Genomic DNA, 27,890 nt, shown 5'->3' on the forward strand with positions numbered 1-27,890 from the left:
CTTGGTTTGCACCAAAATAACCCGCTGCTTGTAACCAGCCCCCTCAGTATACATGCCCCCTCCCCCAAAAGCCTCTTTTGGTAGAAAATGATTAAGTAAATGAAAGACTACAGAAAGCCGAACTGAATGAAAGACAAACATCACGCCAATGAAGCAGCACCGAGGAGGGCCAGTCTTATTTTAGGAGACTGAGGCAGGTGGGGGGTTCAGCATACAAAGCGGGCTGAAAACAGAGGTTCACAGATCAAGCGGTTTTTCATCCCCATTAATTAAAGCAGTAACTGCTGATGATTTAGCACCACCTAACAACATTTGAAGTCAGTTTCAAAGACTGCAATTAGATGAAAGCAGATACTATTTTATTGTGCTTTTAGAGAAAAATTTTTATAAGGGCCTTTACTCTAGCTAGACATTAAATGAGTCAACATTTGTTAAGAGATAAAGTAAATGGGAAAAAAGATATGCAAAAGATAAACCAGTATCTTCAGGCTTAACTAGATGGTAAAGGTATTCTGTTTTGAATGGAAAAATTCTCTCCGATCCCTTTAGCTCTTAAGTGGAAAAAAGAAAAGCAAAAAAAGCCTTGCTTCGTCCCAAACTGAATGAAAATTGAGAGGTCTCTTTTCTTGGCTCCATCCACCATAAACCCAAACTGACTAACTGCAAACATGAACTAGCATATTTCTCAAGTTAATAACAGTTCTCAACTTTTTCATAAAAAACATACTAACTGCCATTTTCTGAACATCTATTATGTGCCAAGCACCTTGCTACTGACTCACAGTTAATCTTCTCAAATGCCTCTGAGTTAGGTGAGGAAACAGATAAGAGAAGTTACAAAGCTTGTCCGAAGTCACACAATTAGGTAAGGGTTCAAAACACCACACCTGCCTGTATTAAAGGGTGGCTGAGCACACATGAGCGAGCTAGCCCATCCGGGGACCACTGGGCCGGAGAGCAGAGGAACCAAGACTCAGCAAGCGGTATACAGCAGTGGTAAGAGAACTGGCTCCAGAGCTAGGTGTCTAAGTTCCAATCCCACTTCGCCGACTTAGCCGCCCAACCATCTGGGGCAGTGAGCTACCCTCTCTGTACTTCTGTTGTCCCATCTGCAAAACAGCGAAAAGCACGCAAGACTGAGACCCACGTCTGGCTACAGTGAGCACCGTACTGGTGCTGCTGTTATGAAGGGAGATACCTGAAGGGAGTGCAGAGAGACTGCACTCAAACCTAGCAGGCTACCACGTGGGCAAGGACAGAGAGCAGAAGAGAAGAGAAAGCAGGAGGAGGAGACATCCTGCAGGACGACGAGTGACTGCACTCAGGAAAACGGGGTGGGGCTGCCCAGACCTAGAGGAAAGGGTCACTCAGACTCCAGGCTAACGGGGTCCAGCCAGGAGAGCTCGGCAGCACCTAGATAAGACTAGCAGGGCGGTTCTGGAGGACCAAAAAAAAGCCCAAGAGGCATGAAACTGGAGTCCCTGACAAGAACAACCTGACTCTTGTAAGTACCAAAGGGACTCAAAAGTCCTTGGCCACAGACTGCAGACAAGACAATGAAGGCACACAAGCAAGTTTTGGGTCATCAAAGTCAAGGGTCTAGAATAACAGGAAAGGGCACCTGGATAGGCCTGGAAGGCACCGGTCCCGTAAACCTGCGTCAAGCTGAGCAATGGGAGACAAGAGTTGGGATTTACTGAGTTAAAGAGAGAGCAGCACGAAACACCATGTTGTCTGCCCTTCAGTCTGGACACAGTAGCTTCCAGAGAAGACACAGTAAAAAAGTGTCCACGAAACCAGGAATGACAACCTAAAGAAGACATCTCCTCTCCTTACACTCGGCCTTAGAAAGACAACCCGAGAAAAGCACATGAGTGGGCTCCTCCGGAGGGGGCCTGGTGGACACCTGTGTGGCTGCATCCGTGTCCTCAGCCAGGTCCTCTGGACGCGGACCTGCACCCAAGATCCAGCGCCAGAGCTGAGCAGGCGTCAGCACAAGGGCAATACAGCCCAGCTTAGACGACAGGCCTATCAACTCAGCTGGCTGCGCTATTAAGAAATAAATGGAAATACGCACATTTACATTTGACCATGACATGCTCAGATTTGGCTTAAAATGCTACAGGGTATGATTCCGAATTAGTAAACAATGACACATTTTTCACCGCAGTCAGCCAAATAAGATTTTGAAATGAGAATTCAGACTCATTTTCATCTAGACTCCAAATTAATAGTTAAGAACTTATTCTCCACTCATATTCAGCTTAGGTTTGACAAGCAAAGTTGCCAAAAGAAAGCATCTGTTTTTGCAGCTTGAGAGCTACTTTTCTTTTTTTTTTTTTAAAGTTCACTTAGCATTCAGTTTCTATTTTTTAGGTGAGACTTTGTTTTTATTTTCAAATGAGATTTTGAGGTAAGGCAGTGATTTTCCTTATGATTCAATTATCAGGGACCAGATAGGTGGCTCTGGACCCCACACTCCACTCCCCAGAATCCCCATCTCTGGTGTGGCTTTTACCTCGTTCAAACCGCTCTCCAGCCACTTTCATCTTTTTTTAAACCGCAAATTGAAGATGTGCCAGAAGAGTAGGTGTAAAGTCACCAAAAAGCTACCTGTGCCAAGTCAGAGGCATAAAAATATCATCACAACATCTTCACACCTTCTAGAGAAACAAGACGCGACCAGTGAGAAAGACCCAGAATATCCAGGAGGACCCAGATTCTCAAGCTAGCTCCCTCCCCATTAGGAAGGACCACTGGGGCCAGATCCCACAAGCCGGCCTCCACTGCACACAAAGCAAACAATACCAGAACTTTCTTCCCACAGAGCAGGACATGAGTCACTCAGGCATTGCTCGATACACTCCCACATACAAACAAAAGATAAAGCAGGATGCAGATTTCTCTAGGGAGCAAAGTGGTTCAAATGAAAACTTTTGGAATTTATATACATGACAATGCTTCCACTATTGTAGCTATAAAAGACAGCACAGGAAAAATCAGGCAAGCACAGGCATAGGACCCCAGTTAAGAAAAAGATAAAATTAAGAACAGGAGTCACCAAACATTTCCTGTAGAGAAAAATAAAACTGAATAAGAAAGAAATCATTTGCAGGACCAAATGACAGCCATAATTCTTTCTTCTTTTAATTAGAAAATTTATCTAGGAATTAGTAATCAGTCAACCTACTTTCTACCTTCAGCAGAGTGAATACAGTCACAATGATGGGAAAGCATAAAAACCTAAAACATCATATATATAATTCATATATACGTATGTGTGTGTGTGTGTGTGTGTGTGTGTGTGTGTATATATGTGTATGAATGACTAAGGATGAAACTACTACAATGAATGGTGTGTCTATGGGGATCTAGTTTTGGACAGTCTCCAACTTAGCTATTCAATCATTCTCTCAACCTCTAATTTAACACCTAATACACACTGCAAAGAAAGGGAACAGTCCAATGAGCTCCAGCTCCTCTTTTATGTTCCCATGGCTACCGCCTGGGTGCACACCTAAGGCACACCTGCATTCATTATTTCAACAGGTTCCCAGTGAAACCTTTGGTCCATCCTGGACCACTCTGCCAGTGTTCCAACATCTCTAAAACACTTCTTCATGCCATTTCTTTGCTTAATTTTTTTAAGACTTACAGGATAAAGTCCAAATTCTTTAGCATCACATCACATTAGAGGTGCCTCACAATTAACCTCAACCTACTTTTTATTAACTTTTCTCCAAGAATTCCTGAATAATAGTAATAACACAACTGAACACTCGCAGTATGTCAAGACAGCATCCAAAGGACTGGACATGCGTGAACGCACAACCACTTTATGGCGTAAGCACTATTAGTACCCCCGTTCCATCCAGGAGAAATCTGAAGCATGAAAAAAACTGCCTGGGTTTGGTCTCCTGTGAGGAAGCAGTGGGCCGGGGTGACACCAGCTGGTCAGACTCCAGAGCCACACTGGACCCACCACGGTGCCCGTCTCCACCCTCCAGTGTCCCACACGCCTGCGCTCTCTCCACTCTGAGTCCCAGCAGTGCGTTCTCAGTTACCACTTATCCCACTTGCCACCCTTTTTACGCAGGACCAAGACCACGCCTGAATGCAGACAAGAGCTATGTAGCGGTGACACTACGCAGCACACGGCCCGTGGAGCTGGCTGACCCATGCCTGTGTGGACATGTATCTGCCCTGTCTGTCCGGTTTCTCCCTCCCGGGCAGCGAGAGCATCGTGCCACAGTAGGTTTCCCTGAAAAGATGCGGTGATCAAGCCAGGAGGCTTTCCTAACCCTTCCATTCCTCTGTCCCAAATGGAGGCAGATGAGGTACATGCTGGGTGTCGTTCAACACTCCGCCCAGGCCACGGGAGGAAGTGCCCTCTTTCCCTGCTCCCAGACGTTAGTGTCTGCAAGCCAGCACTGAGCTCTCTGCTACATCAACTCTCAGCCCTTCACCAAATTTGGAGCCAAATGATTGCCTGTGGCACAAAATTCATTTTACACTTAAGAACCTCAGCCTCAAGCTTTACTGGATGATTCTTTTGCAAAGGAGACACTCCAAAAGGCCACGGGTTTAGAGTTTTTTTAGACTGGCTGCAAATGGTATCAGCTGAATGTCACACATCATCTTGCTGAAGGCTTTTTGGAAACAGCTGATGAGAACAGAGAACAGAGAACAGATTGCCGGAGAGGTGAACGAGCTCTGGTAGCTTCCTCTTCGCTCTCGCAGCTCTGTCAACCCAGAGACATGCTGAGACCTTCGAAGCCTGGAGAGAGATCTCTTACCATTCCCCAGAGCACTGCGAAGGCAGCTCTGATAGCTGCCTCCCTCATTACTACCGGAGCGCACAGGTTAAAATAAATTAACATAATTCAAAGATGCAGATCCATTCCCTCAAACGCCTGAGAGAAGGCACACACCAAAGAATTAAAACTGCGACAACCAGAAGTTCTACAAAGCGTCCACTGTTTACAAACGCATCTGAGGAATTGGGGTTTAACTCTCATTAAGACAAAGAGAAACATGCTAAAATATTTTAATGGAAACTGACCATCAACTTTTCTTTCCCCCACAGATAAAAGAAAACTATAAATAGACCTAAGGATAATTTGTTAGTTCTTGACATACCCACACACAAAGGGCCAACAGCCTTGCGGGCACAGAAGAAAAGTGGATCACTGTTTCAGGCTGACAATGACGACGACGATGATGAGTACTGACCAGGTAACAGGCAGTATTCTAAACTTTAGTCGTTTTTTTTTAAATTCAAGTAGAGTTGATTTACAATGTTGTGTTAGTTTCTGGTGTACAGCAAAGTGATTCAGTTATATACGTATATATACACATACATATGTTATATACAGTTTATATGTGTGTGTGTGTGTGTGTATATATATATATATATATATATATATATATATATATACATCTTCCTCAGATTCTTTTCCATTGTAAGTTATTACAAGATATTGAATATAGTTCCTTGTGCTATATAGTAGGACTTGTTGTTTGTCTATTTTATATATAGTATAAACTTTAGTCAGTTAATAACCATTTCATCCTTACAACTGTCCTATCAGTGACCCCATTTTACTGATAAACTGAGACAAAGAAGGTAAATAATTTGCCCACAGTTACAGTCAGTGGTGGATCAAGAATTCAGACTCTGGTGCTGGAGCCCACACGGGCCACTACGCTCTGCTGCCTGTGGGACCAGCTCTTCCTAAACTCCCCGGAGGACATGCAGGATGAGAACACCCTCGTCAAGATCCACAAAGGTGACGGATTCTAATGCACCTGCCTGCCAGAAAAGCTACCATGAGGTCGAAGCCAGGCGGGCAGGGGGGCGGACGAGCGCTCCACGCGCTCCCTGCACCACCCACTTCCCCAGCCCCCCCGCCACGTGCTGGGGCGAGTGACTGGGTCAGGCCAGTGGACTGTAAGGAGGGACGCGTCTCACTTCCAACGTACCTCTTCCATCTCTCTCCTCCTGCTGAAGTGACCCTAGAGAGGATGAAGAAGGGTCACCTAGCCTGCATATAACTCTGTTCAAGCAAGTTGTATTAAACCCTGAGACTTGAAGGTTGATGAGTTGTGAAACCTCGCATCAATGACGCTGCCTAATGTAAGAGGCACAAGGACATGTTCCTGAACTTGAATTCCCTTCCCTCTGTGCTCCGGCTGACTCTTCCTCCCCCAGGCTCCTCCACGCTGGAGTTAGGTCCCACTGCCACCTGTGTGAACGGGTTTATTGCGTTCCCAGAGGCCACAGGGAGCGACCTCCAGAACAACGAGGCCAAGTAAGCAGGGGGTGTTGGGCCTCCTTCCAACGAGGCCCCACTCCAACCCCTGTCAAACACACCTGATGTCTGGAGCAGAACAATCACAATCAAGTAAATCACTGCAGCCTAGTTTCACGTGATAAAAAAGGCCGGGAGGCAATGGGGAACCTTACTGTTGCTCTGTGGTGCCTTCACTGCCATTTTCTCAAGTAAGTCTGGACAGCACTTGGTAACGACATGGCACGGTACTTCTCCAGATCCATGACTTCTTTTATGACTCCTCCCAGATTCCACTTCTTCTCTATGGAAAGGATTCCCCATTCTTACAGACAACAAATGACTTGAAGAGATCCACGGGGCCTCCACGGTAATTCTCATCACCACTGGGAAATAAGTGTTCTGAGTCAACCCTGAAAAGGGCAAGACTAGATAGAGTGCTAGTGCTATGTACCGAGCTGATATCACATCTGCAGAAGCACACAAATGCCAGCTTCATCAAAGTAAACGGTGGGCGGCCGGGACAGAGGTAACAGCCACACAAAGCCCAACACAGACACACATCCAACTACCATAAGCTTCCCAGCCACGTCACACGACGCTGATCAGTACACAATGTTCACTAGTGTCATCAGTGATGCCGATAGTGCCGCGGGTGCCAGTTTCTCTTCCTTTTAAAAATCAGGTGCTAAAATGCTGTGTAAAGGTGTTCCTTAAAGAATTATGGGGGAAAAGCGACCATTTCTTCTTCACATCCAACATGACAACACTATATCACGAAAAGATGTCTTTTTTACAAAAACTGGTTTTTATTGACAGATATAAAATAAAAACTATTCCTCATCAGCTCTTCAGAGCTGGCAATGCCACTCGCCTGGCCCACTGAATGACTGAGTCTCCACATCTGAAGGCATGACAGGAGGGAGCGGGCCTGCAAAGTTAGCTGGAAGCGGGCAGTCCTGATTCATTATCCTGGTTTAAAGCCCCCATCTGCCCACAGGACCACGCTCCACTTCCTCTGATGGAACACAACCTGCCCCAAACTACCCTTCCAGCCACACTCTCACTCATGACCTTCCATGTCCCTCAAGACCAGCCTCACAAACCTGTTAGCTTTCTCCTCAAAACAAACTGCGCCTGGTCAAGTTCCAGCGCCTCTGCTCCTGCGGCTCTCCCTGCCTAGAGTGACCAGCTTAACCCTGTTCCTCTCCCTTCTTGGCTGGAAAAAAGCCTTTGCATCCTCCAGAGCAGTGTCAGTTAGCTCCACCTCCCAAACCACCCCAAAAAGCAGGTCTCGTTGCACACCTCCTGCCAATCAGACTGTCCCTTGTCCCGAAGCCCCTGGAATATGGAAGTTCTTGAGCTACCACTTCAAAGTTCAGATCACATCTCATCTTCACTGGCATCTTTTCTGGCAGCCCTTTTACCACGGACCTCAAATTGCTTGAAGGCATGTTGCCAAAGTCTCAAGACGAAGAGAAGCACCTCAGAGTTCTACTGTGCTGCAGGCAGCCTCTGAGACCCTCCCCTGCAATGATTCCCGCCTCTAAGAGGGCACTCACTCCCTGCATAATCCCCTTTCCCGCCTGTGGGTGGGATCTGTGATTTGCTCCTAATCCAAAGAATACAGGTGATGCCAGTTCTGTGATCAGACTGCAAAAGATGTGCCTTCTATCTTGCTACAGATTTTCTCTCTCTCTCGCTCGCTCGCTCGCTCGCTCTCGCTCTCGCTGGATTTGATGAAGTTAGGCTGTAAGTCAGCGTGGAAGCAGATCTGCCCTCAGTCAAGCCTTCAGCCACCCCACTGCATCCTGCAGAGACACAGCTAAGCCACGCCCAGACTCATGACCCACAGAAGTTGCTATAATAAATGTATTTATTGTTACACTTATTAAAGTGTTTTAATAAACATGTTGTTTTTCACTGCTGAATTTGTGGTGATTTGTTACACAGCTGTAGAAAACTAACACAGAAGGGACAGGTTTAAAAGGGTAGAAATCCTTGGGCTGAAAGATCAGTATCTGCAGCTTGGAACAGAGGCTCCAGGGCAGAAGGGAACTTGAGAGGTCAAGTTCAGCCTCCACTGGCTCCACATCTCCACTTAAGAAAGAGGGAGAGGGACTTCCCCAGCGGTCCAGTGGTTAAGACTCCATGCTTCCACTTCAGGGGCATGGGTTTGATCCCTGGTCGGGGAACTAAGATCCCACAAGGCACGCGGGACGGCCAAAAAAAAAAAAAAAAAAAGAGGGAGAGAGCTCTGTCCTGAACATGACAACTCCCTATCTCTGCCCTCACTCTCCATCCAGTTCTGTCAGGCTGGTATGCAAGTAGAGCAGCGGGGAATGTCGAAGAGACCCAAACTGCTTGTTTTATATCATCTTCCACCTGGGGAGCCTGCCTCTTCCTTGGTTGTGCTCCAAACGTAAGACCCTTTTTGACTGTTTTGTCCCCAGCGTTTGTGAAAGCCTCTGCTTATTCTGGGCTTTGACACTGTTCTGCAAAGTCAGTGCTTCTCATGCATCTATGGTTTCCTCCTTCAAGGGGAATAGGACAAGGTTGATTTTTTTTCTTCCTTTGAGTTTCTGTACCATCCAAGTCATGTAAGAATCACAGACAACTTTATCGTATAGGGGCAGAATACCTCTTATCTATACATTTTATTATTAATTTTTATTTTACAGTGAGTTCTTCAAAGCGTTCCCTATACTGTGTCTTTCTTTCCTGGGAATCACCTGTACATCAGTTTCAATTAAGACAATTTCTCTTTTCACGTTAGAATCACAGTACATTTTTCTGCTCCTGGCTCTGTTCCTCTCCCTCTTGCCACTCTGGCCCAGCCTCTAGAGAGCAGGAGACCAGCTGGTTTTCTGTTCACAGCCATTACTTTCCAGCTGCCAACGGTTACTTCAGTGACTCAGACTTCTTGGAGAGTGTGGCCTGGCCTCCCCGTGCGCGGCTGCCCCACTTCAGACGCCCAGACAGCAGCTGCGGCCGTGGCTCCCACAGCTGGCACCCACGCCTGGGTCAGCATGGCGGGCTCTCCCAGCACGGGAGCTCAAGAAAAGGCAACGAAGGCACTGAAGCCACCACTGCAGTGACCTGGGCACCCACAGTCGAGCGGGGTCACCGTGGTAGATGCAGGACCCACCCTCCTGAAAGCAGCTGGCCACACGGCATCACGGCTCCCGATCTGGACTTGGGCCAGAAGCTTGGTGATTCCTGGTCATAATATACAGCCTAGCAAGTCCTTGAGGGAGACACAGTCTTCTCAACATAGTTTGCTTCTCTGCCTAGTAATGAGCTATGACGTAGGGTCAATTTGATTTCTGCTCTCATCTCTGTGCCTGGGTCAAAGCAAAAGAGTATTTTTGTTTTTCTCCATAACCAGAAAAGAACAAGCATTAAGCAGGGGGGCAAGAACACAAGTTGAGCCATTAATGATGAAACAATACAGTTTGTTGGTTTGTTTTCATCAATTTCTAATGTCAGTTTCCCTAGGCCTTCGCTCAGTCCATCTTCAACATCCTCGAGCGGAGCTGGAGATGTTTTTCGTTCCTTTTCTCTTCTGAAAATAAATTTCCCTCAACCCATTTTTTTTTTTTTCACTTATTTTGAGTGGAAAAAATACTTCCGAGTGAGAAAGGAAGATGCCTTTGCTTGAACAGCCACTCCCTGCCCCCCACCCCGCAAAAAACTTCGGGAAATTTAGAACTGAGCCTGCTCCTGGCAAAACAAATTTTTGCTATAGCTGTTCAAGGAGAAGACCGACAGGCAATCGTTTAATTCGGCAGTCACAGAGCTGGAGGGGAAAAGTGCTGTGTGGTCCTCTGGTAGACCCCAGGGCTCCGTTATCACCTCCCGAGCAATGAGGTGGTCCCAGAGCAACACACTGCAGCCTCCTCCCGGGAGCAAATGCTCTTCTGCAGAGGCCCGCCCTCAGCCCCCCATTCCACTCTTCTCATCAAACCTGCGAGGGAGCGATCACAGGGCAGCTGGGGGCCAAGGATGCGAAGAAGCACGTGGCTCTCGTGATAGAACCCCCCCCCCCAAATGGGAACGCACTCAAACACAAGTGCCGCCCGCCCGCTGGGGAGCGTGCCAGCCGGCACCTCCCCTGCCAGCCCTGCGTACCCTTCAGAGCACAGTTCACAGCAGTCTGCGTTCCAGAAAGTACACACGCAAAAGTCTCTTTTCTTCTCCACCATCTTCTCCTTCCCTCAAAAGCAAGCAAGCGAGCGCTGATTAAAACAACAGATCACTACCACAGTGTGCCTCCTGTTAAAAAGAAAAACCCAACAGTCTGGAAATTCATGCTGAGGTTGCCACAGCAACAGTTCCACAGCCCAACTCGCAACATTAACCATTCCAGGCCAAAATGCTGTAAAGATTCCCGGGGTGGGGAAGACTCCCTTGTTTTATGATTTGAATTCTCTCCATTGAAAACACTGTTTAAGCACATACTGTACCATTAATATTCCTGCTCCCAGTTATCTAACAAACAGCAGATAACTCTGGAGATACCTACTGATAGTTCTTTCAGGTGGAGGACTGGGAGAGATGTTGGTTAGGAAACACTCTTAGAGTTCTTAGAACAAAAAATACGCTTTCTCAACAACGCATACTCTTAACCAAGCACACGAAGTTATTTCAAGTAATCCAATCAGGTCAGCAACCAGGAGGCTCCAGACTGTGACGCAGTGTCTCCTCCCTCTGTGAACTGGCAAATTCAAAGGGACCCACTGAAGTGCTCTGAACATTCATTCCCAAAGGAGGAGGGGGAGGGGTGAGAAGAAGGTAACTGTTCGGCTTCCCCTCCCAGAACAAAACCCCAGCACTGTACCAGGGAGGTTCTGAATAAAATGCCTGTTCATCGCATTACAAGGACGAGTTCTTAGTGTCTCACAAAGGCCACCAGGCTTCCTCTACAAAACTGCCCACATCAAATACATATTGCTGGAAGGGAATCCAAATAGAAAGGAAAGCTATCCACGGGGCTGGAATCGGGCAAGAGAGATGCGGGCATGTCCAAGAGGCGCTGGTGAGACTCCAGCTCCACGTGTTTTCTGAGAGCCCCTATAAATAGGAGAACCATATGCCTGGCCTTCCATTCCAATAAAGCCCTATCTCCAAGGTTTGAGGCACGTGTCCTCAAACACCAGTTTGGAGGCTGATCCGGTGTCCAGGCAAAATGTTCCCAATCTATAGGAGAAAGCACTCTCAGGGTTCCCAGTGTAACGGGAGAATTATCCCCCTGTGGCGTGGAAAGGAGCATATTACTGAGATCTGCTCAGGGGAGTCCAGCAACACATTCCCCTGTCGGTACGTAAAAATAAAAGATCTATTACAGAAGAGATACAACCGCGTTTCAGTTGAGGAAAACAAACACAACAGCCTGTTTTCCTTTGCAGAAAGATGCTCCCCCCTGAAGCTAAAAAGCACGCTTCCTGCGTTGACCCACGCCGCAGGCAGCCGGGACCTAAGGTCACGACACCATCTTCCCACCACTTCAATACTCTAGTGCCCAGATTCAGTGGTGGGGCAGGAGGCATCCAGGAGAGGGGAGCAGAGAAGGCAGTGGCCACGGAAGGAGCCCTGCGCGTGGACAGACAAGGAACCCGGGCAGCTGAGGGTTGGCAGCCAGACACGGGGTCCACATTCTCCACAGCGCGCGAGGGAGTTAGTCTGACCACATTAGGGAGGGATATTCAAAACACGACTCTTGATTTCAGGATGCCTTTAGCTGCCTTCTGATCAAACGTACACAGCAAGCACTAAAGCAAGAGCTTGATGAAACGTGAAAAGAGAAAAAAACAAAATATGAAAGAAACACAGTCAGCCTGCAAGGTTCTCGAAGTCAATTTGCACAACACTGGTTTGGAACTCAAAATGCATTTCCACAGCAAGTCTGCTATCAGCCCAGGCTGTGATGGACTTAAGGACAGAACCAAAGGACCAGGGAAGCCAAGCGCTGTGTGTGTCTGTTCCCAGGCCCTCGAGATGCCTAGGCCGCATCAGTCGTGGGCCTCAAGCCAAACATCCTCCCAGACAGCTTGAGGCTACCTCACTCCCATAAATGCCATTTGGTTAAATGAAACAGTAAAAATGAAGCACGTTTTCAGCTGTTTTAAAGGAAGAAATACGTACTAAGGCATTTCATCTACAAATTTACTGAACTGGAAACTTTCAGATTTTTCTAGACCAAATACACTATGCATTTTGTAAAATACAGGAGAGCTCCAGTTCAAGAGCAGTTACAAAACTTATGGTCTTAGGAGTCTGAATTAAGGACTAACTTTGAGAGAACTGTGTGGCAGCTTATCTACCAGAAAGTATGATTAAGTATGATTAAGTGGGTGTTTCCTACTATATTTACACATCAGGAAGAGAAAAAATAACAATAAAAAAGAGAGCCCCTGGGGACTTCCCTGGTGGCACAGTGGTTAAGAATCTGCCTGCCAGTGCAGGGGACACAGGTTCAAGCCCTGGTCAGGGAAGATCCCACATGCCGCGGAGCAGCTAAGCCCCTGCGCCACAACTACTGAGCCTGTGCTCTAGAGCCCGTGAGCCACAACTACTGAGCCCGTGTGCCACAACTACTGAAGCCTGCGTGCCTAGAGCCCGTGATCTGCAACAAGAGAAGCCACCACAATGAGAAGCCCGCGCACCGCAACAAAGAGTAGCCCCTGCTCGCCGCAACTAGAGAAAGCCCATGAGCAGCAACGAAAACCCAACGCAGCCAAAAAATAAATAAACAAATAAATTAAAAAAAAAAGAGAGAGCCCCTGTCTTAAGAGATCTTATAGTTATTTTCTTCTAATTTTCTGCAGTAGACGTATATTACTTTTATAAATACAGAAAAAGTCATTTTGAAAACATTTTAAGGAAACATATAATGAATGGTACAGGAATTTAGAGAAGGCTGAGGTTCATATGAACAGGCTTAGGAGGGAAAGAGGAGGGCGGGGGAGGGGAGGGGAGGGGAGTGGGAGGAAGAGGAAGGGAGAAGGAAGGGTTGGGGGGAGGAGCAGACCGGGAAGAGACTCTCAAAAGCAACAGCTGAGGCTACCATTTATTGCAAGCTCTCAGATCCCAGGCTCCCGACAAGCATAATCTCATCTCATCCTTGCAGCCACCCAGCGGGGTAGGTCTTATAATTTCCATTTTAAAGGTAACAAAACTGAAAACTAGGGTGACTTGCCCGAAGCACACATCTAGTAAGTGGCGGAGTCTGTGCTCTTTCTACTCTGCTAGGAATTTTTCAAGTGGGTTCTGCGTTACCAGAGGGATCCTGGGACACTTGGCCCCCGTCACCGCCCTGAGCAGGGCAGGCTCTGGGTCCCATACAGCCTCACCTGAGCAGTTCCATCTTAACCCATTTGCTGTATCTTCAGTATCTGTGTAAGATAGCATTTTTTTAAAATACAGGAGTTCCCAACACTTCAAAAAATAAACAACAGTTTGAAAACCACTGCCCTATGCCACCGTGCCAACTACAAAGGCCCTGAGGGGCTGAGATATATTTGGCAGGTATATAGATATATTTATGCTGGACTGGGGACACGGAGGGAGGAAAAGGGCTGCGCTGGGCATGTGCTGGGAAACAGAAATGAGACGGAAACATGAAAGCTAGGAAGTTCCAAAGGATGTGGAGTGAGGCAGAGGTGAAGGAGCCTTTCTACTGGTGACAACCATCCACCTCCTGCTCACATAAAAACTAAACATGCAGGTCACCCTCAAAGCAACCAGCATTTAATAAAAACTTCAGAAAGCCCGTTGTTCTGTTAGGGCCAGCTTTGATTTAAAAAATGCAAATACCAAGACAAATGCAACACATGTGCAACTCTATTTTAAAACCACCTGAATGTGTGCCAATCCTGCAAAAGAATGTGGGTTTTCTCAGCATTCCCACTCCCTATGCTGTCTCACCAGGTATGCTGGGCAAGTTTTGGGGGATGTTTCTCCATCCTAGGTTTGCCTCCTACTAATTAAACACTGAAAGGCAGCGCAAAGGGCATTTAGACAAGGTCAAACTTAACTGACAAGAATTCATCTTCAGCCATAATATAAAGAAAGATCAAATTATGCTATTGTGCTGATTTATATGGTATATTTATACAAACATAATCTGATAGTTCTCACAGTTTTAAAGTATTATCCTTAGGAGGAAGCCAATAATGAATGTTTGGTATGAGATTTTCCATTTTCCATGATTTATTAAGAAGCGATACTCTGTTTAGCAGAGAGCAGTTTTCAAATAGACAAGCGGTAATTCATTCTGTTCATTTGGTTTCACACTCATGACCAGTATCAGATGATGGGAATCCTCCTGAGAGATGGCTACAATAATGCATTCTACTGCACACGCAGGTTGTCTGAGCCTTGCATTCAATGGCTTTACAGAAGTCAAGAGATAAAAGGGGTTTTGAGCTCTCATTGCTTTGCTGTAAACGTCACAATTCTCTAGCTCTTAAATTCGTTCTTACGATCGGGGTGTTGAAACAGTTCTGTTTAGCTTGGCAGACACTTACTGAGCACCCTATATGTGCGCCAGATGCAGTGGAAATGCTGGGAATTCAAAGATGATACAGACCATGTGGTGGCCCTGGAGGAGTCTGTGAAATTCAGAGCAGTGAAATATATGTAAACGGACAACTTCTGTATAACTTAAGCACAGATCAGGGTACTATGGAAATACAGAAAGAGCCTGTGATAGGCAGAATAATGGCCCCAGAGATGTCCACATCCTAATCCCAAGAACCTATAAATATGTTACCTGACATAGCAAATGGGAATTTAAATTGCAGATGGAATCAAGGTTGCTAATCCACTGACTTTAGAATAGGGAAATTATCCTGGATTATCTGGGTGAGCCCAATGTAATCCACTTAGAAGTGGAAAACAGAGGCAGAGGAAATGTGATGAGAGAAGCAGAGTCAAGAGACACTAGGCTGCTGACTTTGAAGACAGGGAAGGGGGCCATGAGCCAAGGAATGCAGCTGGAAAAGGCAGGGAAATAGGATTCTCCCCTAAAGCTGCATGAAGTACCGCCAATCCCTCGATGTTAGCCTAGTGATACCCATGTCACTTCTGAACTAGAGAACTACCAGATAATAAATACACTTGTGTCGTTTTAAACCACTAAGAGTGCAGTGATTTGTTAAGGCAGCAACAGAAAATTAATCGACAGCCCTTCAGTGGGAAGATACAACTATTTATATGTGAAAACACTCATTCTTACCAATGTTTCATCAGCCACGCTCAGCAAGGAGGGTGAGGCTGTTAAACCTTAATGCTCGATCCAGAAGCACAAATGGCCGAGCCGCACACATTCATCGTGTTATAGTAAGTCTCAAGGGCCTGTTCTCACACACTCACCAGCCAAGAGAGCTGTCACTTGGGAGACAAAGTCGCCAAATACAAGGCCACAACTATTCTGCCAGCACCACCACTTTGAACGTGTAAGTGCCACGTGTACGATGCTCACGTAGGCCTTCTGAAATGTCTGCTAGCAGAGTCTATTCTGCTGCAGCCTCAGACAACAGAGACTATAAATATAGCTTACTATGGAGCACAGCATTTAAATGTGATACCACAAAAAGCTGCAGAATCACAGGCCAGAGAAAGTCAGCTCCTCTGGAATTGCTCTCCAGAGGAGTAGAAAATAGCCCCAAAGTTACCTGCCAGGCCACATTCTGAAACATTAAATGAAAATGAAGGTGGGAAAGCACAGAGGGACTGTTGCCCCTGGATCCCAGCCTGGTATTTGTCTGCCCACTCGAGACGACTCCGGGGAGCACAGCCTCAGCAGGACCAGGGCCAGAGGGGAAGGGCCGCACCTAATTCGGTTATTTTCAGGAAAGCCGGGCTCCGGTATGAAATTCTATAGCTGTGTTCAGAATCCATCAACGATCTGTGGCTTAAAATATTATCTTGTGGATGCTGGCAGCAAGTTTAATTCTACGTGCTATATGTTAACTACTAAATTTATTACACTGTCTGAAATTTTGTCTTATTTTTTGAACTTAGAAAACTGCCCACAGTAAGTTTTTAAATCACAAGCAAACTGTGTGCATATAATCACTTTTAAGAACATGTGTACCCTCCCCTCCTCCCATTTCTTTTTCACTTAATTTTATTGGAGTACAGGTGCTTTACCACGTCGTGTTAATTTCTGCTGTACAGCAAGATGACCCTCCTCTCTTTCCTTGAGCTCCTTCTTTTTCCTCATCTACTCATGGCTCCTCGGAGGTCTCACCCAATGTCCTACTTTGCACGTGTGGTCAGCAGGCTGATTAAATCCGTTCCCCGTCCCACCACAGGCGGGACACTGAGCAGACAGTCTCGTTGCAGCTGAGGCGCTCCGGTTATCGCAGCGGTAGGGTCTCCTCTTCATCACTACCCTCCCCTGGTGCTCAGCACAGCCTCGCCAGTCATTGCAAACCCACATTTTCTCAGGGGAGTGCCTCCGACCCCTTGTACACTGACGGGGGAGGCCATACGTCATCAGCACACACAGCTCTCCCGAGAGACCTACGAGACAAAGAGTCACCGTCCTCTACAAGGGATCCCTTTCCACCCCAGCCCTGCCTTCTCACCAACACCGAGGAGGGAAGGAGAGGGCAGCCCCACAGACCTGACGTCATACAAAGACAAAGAAAAAAGAACTCGCAGGATGTGACAAATGACTCCTCAACCAGCCAACAAACACCAAGTTAAGTGCCCCCGGGTCACCAGCTGTCCTTTTACAGGATCTCGATACAAATTTTCATCTAAATCTAATAGAATGTCGCATCCAAAGGTCCAAAAAGCACATCCAATTCCTATTCCTCTATTTCTCATTTTAATCAGACTGTTGGGAACAAATATATAAACAGACAAAGGATCAAGACACTTATGAGAAACATTAGTATAGATATGAAGTGATGTTTAGAACTCACATTATTTATGTTAAATTATGCCTTCATGTTCACTGAAATGGACAGTACAGTGCTAACCTTCTTCTTTCAAGTGGCTCAGCAAAGGGCCACTGTCACTCTCAACTAAAGCACCTAACATCTCATTGTTGGATGGAGAGACCACACTTTTCTCATCTATGGAGCACACCCCAACAGCTACATTGAATGTGATGGTTCTGATGATGCGTACTGCAAAGTTTTTTTTAACTTTTATCTACTATTAGGAATATCACAGTGAAACGAAATTTCACTTATTTTAAAAGAAAGATCAGGTGCTGGTGAGGATGCAGAACAACTAGAATTCTCAAACTTTGCTGCTGGGAGTATATATTCCACTCTGGGAAACTGCTGACAAAGTATTTCACCTATGAACTAAAATTTGCAGGTACCAAGCAACAATATTACACTGCAAGTTCTTTTAAACACAAAAACTCCAGTGGCCACACAGGAAGACAACCACTGTGCTATCACTGTTTACTCAACCTCCTGTTAACACAGTAGTAGCGCCAGGGGCTGGAGATGGCAAGCTCCAGAGTCAAGTCATCGTGAACTTGCCCTCACAACCAATGTGCCTGGGCAGCTTCGTCCACAGATACGGAGCCCGGTCCACTTCGGAGCCTCCCTGTGAACCCAAAGAGAAGGCTTATCAAAGTTAAACAAAAGCCTCAACAGTCTTTGCAGCAAATATATGGAAGCTAGACCACAAAAGATTTGAGGAGGAAGAGTATCTCATCACTGACATTGTTTAGAACAGCAGGCAAGAAAAAAAAAAGGGAGGCTGACTTTTGGTCAGCTTTATCATAGTTTTTAAATTCTCTACAATGGACCCCTTTATTGCCTGCAGACGGGGAGGAGGAGGCCAGTCATTCCCATCTCCCTGTTCTTGGTTAATCACTGCCTGCCAATTAGAGTTGAAAAGGATAAGTAATAAAAGTGTGTTAATTTGAAGTTTACATACATCTGAAATTTCTTTATGACCCAATACTTCCACTTCTAGGTATCTATGCTGTAAAAACACGAAAACATGTGCCCGAAGAGACATGTGCAAAATGTTCATGGCGTCAATATTTGTATTAATGAGTAGTTAGAAAAAAAAAATAGGAGAATAGCTAAATAAAATGGGGTATAAGGATACACTGACTATTTTATAGCAATTACAAGCAATAAACTAGAGCTGTAGATTTTATCTACAATACTCCAATTTTTAATTCACATATTTGTATAATTCAGATTGAGTATTTTCAAATCACAATAATCAAAGCTATAAGTAAGCAGATTATTAGCCACCATCAGTTCTCAGCAGGCCTATGGCTATTATACACCTGGTTTTCTACTACTATCTTCTTGCCACAATCACTGTGAAATACAGATGAGCTCAATCCCTTTGTTGGGAGCAAAGGTCCAGGGATCTGACTCTGTGCATTAATGTGAGTTCCTAGAGGTGAATGCCCTTGGCTGAAATGGTGGCCCCAAAGGAACTCATCAGCCATCTAAGCACCGGCAAAACTTCCTGAGACAAGCATGGTGCGGACCTGTGGGAGAAATCAGATTACCTTCCAAGGCATCCCCAGAGAACAGGACCGTCATGAGCCCATGGAAGTGCCTCCTAAGGGAAGCTCCTCCTACAACCCCAAGCTGGGAGTGCCCCAGGCCAAGCCCATGCACAGGAGCGGCCTGGAGCCATCTCAGTGGTGTGCAAGCAGACCCAAAGGGACTCAATTTGCGTTCAAGTTATACTCCAGTGTGTTGTGATCTGCATCAACCCCGCTTCCTCCACTGCAGGGTCCCCCCAGCTGCTTATCTCCTGGGACATTACAAAACCAAGTAGCCAGCCTGCTAGAACACTAGCTGGAAGCCTCCTTTAACTAGAATTTGTGGAGCATGAGTTGTTATAATTCGTTGTTTCTTAAAGTGTTGTTTGTGCCTAATAAAAGAGGATTCTATAGTCAAGTAAGTTTAGGAAATGTTGCTTAATGTATATAATCTTACTCCCAACTCCCCACAATGTGTAATGCAAATTATCATATTAAAGGCTCAGCAGAGTTCTAGAGGAAAGAAGTCTGCTTTACTCTCAACCAGGGTTTCCCAAACTCACTGACAAAGGAACGTTTTTCCTACCTAAAAGGACTGTTTTTCAAACTTGCCTCATCTTAAGAATCACCTAGGACTACTGTTAACACAGAGGGTTCCCACTACCCAAGCACAACCCCTCCACCCCCAACCTCTGAAAGTCTTCAAGGGAAAGATCTTATCATTTAACAAGCAGCCCAGGTGGCTTATCATCAGACCAGTTTTGAAAATACTGACAAACCAGCATTGGGCCAGAAACACTACTTCCTGTTCAAATGCTTCTAAGTGATTTCCAGAGCAATTTCCTAATTTAAAGGCAGGATCCTGGGATCTACGATGTCTATTAAAGGATAAGCAATCAGGACTTCCCTGGTGGCGCAGTGGTTAAGAATCCTCCTGCCAGTGCAGGGGACAGGGGTTTGAGCCCTGGTCCGGGAAGATCCCACATGCCGCGGAGCAACTAAGCCCATGCACCACAACTACTGAGCCTGCGAGCCACAACTACTGAAGCCCGAGCGCCTAGAGCCCATGCTCCACAGCAAGAGAAGCCACTGCAGTGAGAAGTCCGCCCACTGCAACGAAGAGTAGCCCCCACTCGCCGCAACTAGAGAAAGCCCACACACAGCAACGAAGACCCAACACAGCCAAAAATAAATAAATAAAATAAATAAATTAAAAAAAAAAAAAAGGATAAGTAATCAAAAAGTACTCATTTGAGGCTTACATAGATATTGTTAAAACTCAAGTTACCACAGCAATTATTCAGAACACACACCAACAGAAGATTTTTGTTGGAGGAATATGTTATCACCAACATTCAGAATTAATAGGCACTATTCTAGACTTTCAGACTTTGCAGACAAACTTTTGGATGGTTTTATTATTACTATTAAATTTCCTACAGACACTGCACCTCTTTATCACCCACACCAGAGCAGACTACTCCTACCACCCAGTCCTTGGTACACCACTGTCTGCTTCACAGGGTTCAAATGGTACTCAGAAGTTCCAAGCCCATAAAGCAGGTGGGTGCCAAAGAATAATGGAAAGAGAAAAGTCACAAGAAAATCATCATAAAAGAAAATGAAGTGGAGAGATCTCCTGGTCCCACTTCTAGTCTGACTCCAGCGGACTGTGTGAGACAAGCTGAGAAGTGTTTCCAGGCAGTGCAGTGGAGGGACTCAGCACACAGGCTTTGAAGGTTGGCTGCTGCTGTGTGACCCTGGACAACTCACTTAATCTCTCTGGGCCTGTCAGTTTTCTCATCTTCAAGATGGAGATAAATAATATCTGCCCCATGGAGCTGTTGTAAGGTAATAAAAGGAAAGCAGAATTAAGTGCTCTGTATATAATAGTCAGCTGTACCTGGGAAATATCTTGAAATTATTGAATCTGGATGATGAATATATAGGGATTCATTATACTATTCCCTTTTGATGCCCTACACATACTCGCCTCAATGACTGGATGTTGGACTGACTCCAGGCATTCATTACAAAATACAAACCAAAATGGGACCAGCACTTCCAGATCCAAGCCCCCGATGACCCGAGGCTGGTGCCCTGAATCCTTCTGCTCTGCATGGATCAGAGCCCAGCAAAAGACACAACCATGATATGAGGACTGTTGCCGAAGGAGGGAAATCACCCCAAAAGGCTGAATGAACTGAATGCAATACATACCACAAACGACTCTAAGGCCGGAATTCCAGGGACAAGCTGGGAAGAAAGCCAGGGACCCCCTTCAGCACATGCAGGACTTTCAAGCCACCCAAGCCCGGGCGGGCAGGCAGGCAGGCAAGGAAGCCCTCAGCCAAGCTCACCCTCGAAACACAACGAAAGTCAAGCCAGTGGCCTTCCCCTGCTCTCCTAAGACACCTCTCGGCCCGCCCGACAGCCTGCCCCACACGCTCCCCACAAAGCTTCCGATGTCGTAACAAGGCTTGTCGGATGCTCTTTGTGTGCGTGTGGCCTCATCAGCCCCTGACCTATGAACCAAGCTTGGGCGGGGGCCACCCCACCTCCGCACGTCTCCTAGTGCTCCTTCCGACTTCAGTTGGAGTCTTTTCCAAGGTCACCATTTAGCACACCAGCTCCGCCAGTGTCTCACGCACAGAGCAGGCCGAGCGTGGTTACAAACTAACACGCGTCCATAGGAAGCAGGAGGCCTGAGGGCCGGGGCCCACTCCTGGCTAACCTAGGACTTTAGACTGGCAGGTGTGAGTCTCACTTTCCACACCTATAAAACTCGGTAGTAATCCTGCCTCCCTATCGAACTAGTAAGGTCACGGTGAGGATCAGAATGGGTGGGACACGGGACAGCACACTGCAGGCTGTGACGCCCACACACGCTGTAGTTCCCTGAGGGGGCAGCCCCTCCCTAACACCCCGCCCTGCTCTCTGCCCTCTTTCTGGCTCCCTTCTGTCTCTGCCCTAAAGGCTTAGATCACTACAAACAAACAAACAAACAAACCAACCAAAAACCCCCAGCTCTCCTCAGTACATGTACACCGCACCCTAGCATAAAAAGGGGTAACAGAGGACTTCTAGGGAAGCACCCATATAAATAGGTTAACACCAGGCAAAATCTCTTATGCTGTGAAACAATGAATATCACACATCTTATCACAACCCCCAAGCCCAACAGCTGGGGTTCCCTTTCAACTTCTGAGCCCTCTGGAAGAAGGGAGTATTTTGATCACACCACAGAGAATCTGCTTACAAAGGAAAGCGGCTTCTCCCACTGAAAAACAACACTGGTAATAAGGAAGAGCTCAGAAGCCAAGCAGACACCGATTCTGAAAAATCTAAATATAACAACAGTCACCTCCAGGTTAATTATCCAAATATCAGGGTCAGGATAAAGCGTACCAAAAAACTCTTCCAACTCTTTAAGGTAATGGCTCCAATACTCATGAACTTTTTGTCATCACATTAAAAACAAAAACAAAAAACAAAACAACTAAATACACTGCTTAAAGTGCTGAGAAACCAGGTCTTAATGGAGAAATGGATCCAGGTGGAACTCAGCCTCCTGTGGCTACTCAGCCTCCCGTGTCCCAGCTGCCCCCTCCCTGCACTAGCACCTGAGTTCCCTGTGCACATCCAAATGGACACGTGGGCCAATTCCTGGAAAGAGGTGACGGTTGGAAACCACACATGCTCCGGCTGCCTGAAATGTCTTCATGAGCTCAAATGTCACCACAGAAACCCCTGAGATGTAGGTAAACAGCCAAATGTCAAATATCAAATTCTGCAGTTATCTCATGCCCTTGGGGAAAATGTCATTCACCATCAAAGTTATCAAGAAAGCACTAAAAGATGAACCACACATCCCATAAAGCAGCCTCCTTCCTTTTAACATCCAGCACAACAGGTAGCTATTTAACGTGACCTCCCCCAATACTAACCCACAGGAGTTCATGCATTAATCCCATATGTATCAATGTCCTACTCTCTCTGGGACACTGTGCCCAATGCTGGAGATGAAGAAATAAGAGCCTGGATCAAAGAAGACAGAGCTATAAATAAAGCATTGTAATACAAGACAATAATACCAGTTGATGTATGTACTTAACATCTACTATGCGCTAGTCCAGCGGGCCTCAAAATGTGGTCCCTGAATCCCCCAAGAAGCTTTCAGGGGGTCTGAAACCATCTGTATTGTAATACAAAGAAGTTTTGGCCTTTTCATTGTGTTGACTTTTGCAGTAATGGTCCAAATGCAATGGTGGTTAAAACTGCTGACGCCCAGGCACAAATCAAGGTACACCAAACTGTACCAGTAATTCTTGTATTCTTCCCCTCACGCACTCACAGAAAGGGGTGGGGGGGGGAGGAAAAAAAGGCCAGTTTCACTTAAGAATGCCTTTGATGAAACAGTAAAGATAATTTTACTAGATCTCTACCCTTGAGTAAATATCTTTTTAATATTCTATGTGATGAAATGGCACGTATTTCAATGGTCACCTTGAGAAAAAGCTCTTAAGCATGTGGCAATTGAGTTGTAAGCTAAACTAGCCACTTTTTTCATAGAATATCATTTTTACCTGAAAAAAAAAATGACAAACTATAGTTATTCATACTTGCCTATCTGTTAATATTTGAAGAGAGCCTGTTAACTTCAAATGTGCATTGTTAATGGTATAAAATTTGAGCTTTCACTTAGAAGTCAAAACTCTAGAAACTCATGTCTGCCACCGTAACCTTGATGATTTCTAATCATCAAGACTTTTCTGATGAGATCACAGGTGAGTCAAGTGTAATTTTATTTTTATTTTTTTAATTAATTAATTAATTTATTTATTTATTTATTTTTGGCTGCATTGGGTCTTCGTTGCTGCACGCAAGCTTTCTCTAGTTGCAGCGAGCGGGGCCTACTCTTCATTGCAGTGCACGGGCTTCTCACTGCAGTGGCTTCTCTTGTTGCAGTGCACGGGCTTCTCATTGCAGTGGCTTCTCTTGATGCGGAGCATGGGCAATAGGCGTGTGGGCTTCAGTAGTTGTGGCACGGGGGCTCTAGAGCACAGGCTCAGTAGTTGTGGTGCACAGGCTTAGTTGCTCCGTGGCATGTGGGATCTTCCCGGACCAGGGCTCAAACCCGTGTCCCCTGCATTGGCAGGCAGATTCTTAACCACTGCGCCACCAGGGAAGTCCCGAGGCAAGTGTAGTTTTAGATAGATTGATAGAGGTGAGTGAAGTGTAATTTTAGGTAGACAGACAGACCGATAGATGGATAGATGGATGGATGAAATATGACAATATTTAATTTAAAAGATCTGCATAACTTGGTAAACCAGTATTTTCCAAATGATCAAAGCATGATGTTACAAAACTTTGGATGGGTCAAAGATCCATTCAAAGTACAAGCTAGATCAATACATTTTAATGTAACAGAATAAATGGTTTCAGATTCCACATTGCAACTAACCTTCCGTAAACTACCACCTGTCAAGTTCTGGTATAGTATCAAAGAATATCCACATTACATTAAAAAAAAAAGGCTATAGGAAAAATACAATCTCACCATTAACATCATACTCAACGGTGAAAGGTTGAAAGCTTTTCCTCTACAATCAGGAACAAGACAAGGGTGCCTACTCTCAACATTCCTATTCAACACAGTCCTGGAAGTCCTAGGCAGAGCATCCAGGCAAGAAAAAGAAAAGGCATCAAACTTGAAAAGGAAGAAGTAAAATTGGCTCTATTTACAGATTACATGATTTTTATATATAGAAAGTCCTAAAGAGTCCACCAGAAAACCATTAGGTATAATCAACAAATTCAGTAAAGTTGCAGGATACAAAGTTGACACACAAAAATCAGCAGCATTTTCTATACTAACAATGAATTATCTGAAAAAGAAATAAAGAAAACCCATTTTCAACAGCATCAAGAAGAATAAAATTCCTAGAAATAAATTTAACCAAGTAGGTGAAAATCTTCTACACTGAAAACTACAGGACATTGATGAAAGAAATCTAGAAGACACAAATAAATAAAAGGGTATTCCATGTTCATGGATTGGAAGAATTAATATTGTTAAAATGTCCATACTACCAAAAGTCATCTATAGATTCAATTCAATCCCTATTCAAGATTCCAAAGGCATTTTTTACAGAAATGGAAAAAAAGCCTAAAATGTATTTGAAACCACAAAATATCCCAAATAACCAAAACAATCCTGAGAAAGAAGAACAAAGTGGGAGGCATCTCACTTCCTGATTTCAAGCTATATTATAAAGCTATAGTAATCAAAACAGTATGTACTGACATAAAACCATGCACATACAGTAATGGAACAGAATCAAGAGCCCAAAAATAAACCCCTGCATATACAGTCAACTAATATTTCTCAAGGGATTCAAGCATAAACAATGGAGAAAGGACAGTTTCTTCAATAAATGCTGCTGAAAAACTGGATATTCACAAGTAGAAGAATGAAACGAGACCCCTATCTTACATCACTCACAAACATAAACTCTAAATGGATTAAAGACTTAATGTAAGACCTGAAACCATAAAACTCCTAGAAGAAAACATAGAAATAAAGTTCCCTGACATGGGTCTTGGCAATGATTTTTTGGATATAACACCTAAAGCACAAGCAACAAAATAAAAAATAAACAAGTGGAACTACATCAAACTAAAAGATTCTGCACAGCAAAAGAAACAATCAAACACGAAAGACAACCTACAGAATAGGAGAAAATACTTGCAAATAATACATCTGATAAGGAGTTAATATCCAAAACATATAAAAGAATTCAGTAACAACAACAAGAAAATACCCCAAGTAAAAATTGGCAAAGGACCTAAATAGACATTTTTCCAATGAAGACATACAGATGGCCAATAGGTACACAAAAAGGTGTTCAACATCATTACACATCAGAGAAATGCACACTAAAACCACAATGATATATCATCTCGTGCCTGTTAGAATGGCTATCATCAAAAAGATGAGAGATAACACACGCTGGTGAGAATGCGGAGAAGAGGGAACCCTTGTGCACTGTTGGTGGGATTGTAAATTGGTAGAGCTACTATGGAAAACAGTATGGAGGTTCCTCAAAATATTAAAAATAGAACTACCATATGATCCAGAAATTCTACTTCTGGATATACATCCAGAGAAAAAGAGAACACACTGTTGAAGAGATAGCTGCAATCCAATGTTCATAGCAGCACTATTTACAATAACCAAGACATGGAAACAAACCAAGTGTCCACTGACAGATGAATGAATAAAGAAGTTGTGACATATATAAAATGAAATACTACTCAGCCAGAAAAAGGAAGGAGATCTTGCCTTTTGCTACAGCATGGAAAGACCACAAGGGCAATTATGCTACCTTTACTGTACCTCTGAAACTCTAAAGGGTGACTTTTGAATCCGTCTCTCCAAGTCTGTGCTATGACAGATGCACGGAGAGGAGCTTAATAAGCACAGGAAGTGCAGCACTCTGTATGCCTGCTGGTGCCTGTCACAGGCAGTCTTTTATGGGAAACCAAGAAGCACAGCAGAGACAACAGAAGAAAGAGAGATACTACGGATGAAAGTGAAGGAGAGATGAAAGAGTGGAAAAGTGGGCAGGAACCACAGAAAACGAAAGGAGAAGGGCCCCACAGTTGGGATTGCACACAACGTCATCGCTGGGGACTGGCTTCTTTCACTTAGCCCGATACTCTGGAGATGCACCCAGGGTGTTGCATGTGCAGGTAGTTCGTTCCTTTTGATTGCTATGTAGCATTCCATGATATACTCATCGACCCGTTTAAAGACGTCTGGGTGGTTTCCAGTTTTTGGCTCTTCCAAATAAAGCTTCTATGAACACTCGGAAGGAAGGAAGGGAGGGACGGAGGGAGGAAGGGGCACTGACCTAGCCACACTCTTTCCCTGGAGCTTTTCAACTTCCTTTCTTAAAATCTGAACCCTCATTCTTAACCCTTATTCTTTTCTGTCAAATGACAAGCATCAGAGTACCTGCTCAGCACCACTTTGTAACAAGTGCTGACAATACGCTTTTGTCTCCTTTGCATCCTGGTTTTAACAATCCAAATCTCTTCCATGGACAATGACTTCATTTTCTCCCTTTTTTGTCAGCATTCTCTTTGGCATATTTACCTATTTTCCAGAGACACATATAGGAGACCTCTAGTTAGACTTCTGGTATGCTATGAACATAAACTGTTTCAGAATGCATATCTGACAAACCAAGAAACACTTCACAAAGATCACAGTTGCATCACCATTCAATGAGCTGCTTCCCAATGGCTAAATTATGAAACACCACCCCATCTGCACCTGCAAAACATTTCAACACAATCTCTAGGTTACAAGTGTCATTCATCACTAGCCTCTATGTCATGAGACATATTTTCAGCACTAAAACTTAATGTGCACTCATTCGTCACAAAGATGGATGAGAGCTAAAACCCAGTGTGACTGGCTATGGAGATGAACAGAATAGAATACTCTTGAAATATTTATATTGGTTTGTCGAGTTCTCATAGAGAAAGCTTCTTTTCCTGTTTCTCTGTTAGGAAACATCTGTATTCCTACTGAGAAAATGGAAGGATCAGCTATCCAGCAACAATGTCAAATACATTAAAAATTAATAAGAAAAAATTAACCCCACGGTACTATTCCTTCTCTGGTTTCATAAGCTATATAGTATGTATACTTCACACAGCTGACCTACTAAATGTGTAAGCCTCAGCATTTGTTCTGAAAAGGAAAGGGCCAAAAATAAATCATTTCAAGATGCCCAGGGTACTATGGGCAAAGACAAAGCAGAGCAACTTTAATGGGGGAAACTTTAATTTTATAAGCTGCATCTCTTGCCATAAATGTTATAAATATCTAATTATGTGCTACTCCCAACTAGTTGCCAATCCAAAAAAAAACACCTGTATAAAATGATATCACTATGTGTACACTACTTTCCTAGAATAAATATGTGCTTCCTTCTATGCAATCACCAGGAAAAAAATGAAATCACTATTTGCATAGGGCACTTTACGAAACAAGTTAACACAGTCATAAAGAGCATCCACTACCTCTTTACTACACG

At 44.8% G+C, this 27,890-nt stretch overlaps 1 protein-coding gene and 1 long non-coding RNA gene across 3 annotated transcripts in view; both read right to left on the reverse strand.

Annotated features, from left to right (window-relative positions):
- Nucleotides 1-27,890, reverse strand: part of CCNY (cyclin Y) — a 122,026-nt gene that overhangs the window by 66,106 nt on the left and 28,030 nt on the right. The gene's annotated exons all lie outside the window — the stretch shown is intronic.
- Nucleotides 1-27,890, reverse strand: part of LOC309625745 — a 69,482-nt gene that overhangs the window by 27,748 nt on the left and 13,844 nt on the right. The window contains exon 1 of the long non-coding RNA XR_014242727.1: nt 1-27,890. This exon is cut by the window's right edge and continues 13,844 nt beyond it. This is a non-coding gene — a long non-coding RNA (uncharacterized lncRNA).

This window comes from Balaenoptera borealis (genome assembly GCF_965194805.1).
Source record: "Balaenoptera borealis genome assembly, chromosome: 3".
NCBI lineage: Eukaryota > Metazoa > Chordata > Mammalia > Artiodactyla > Balaenopteridae > Balaenoptera > Balaenoptera borealis.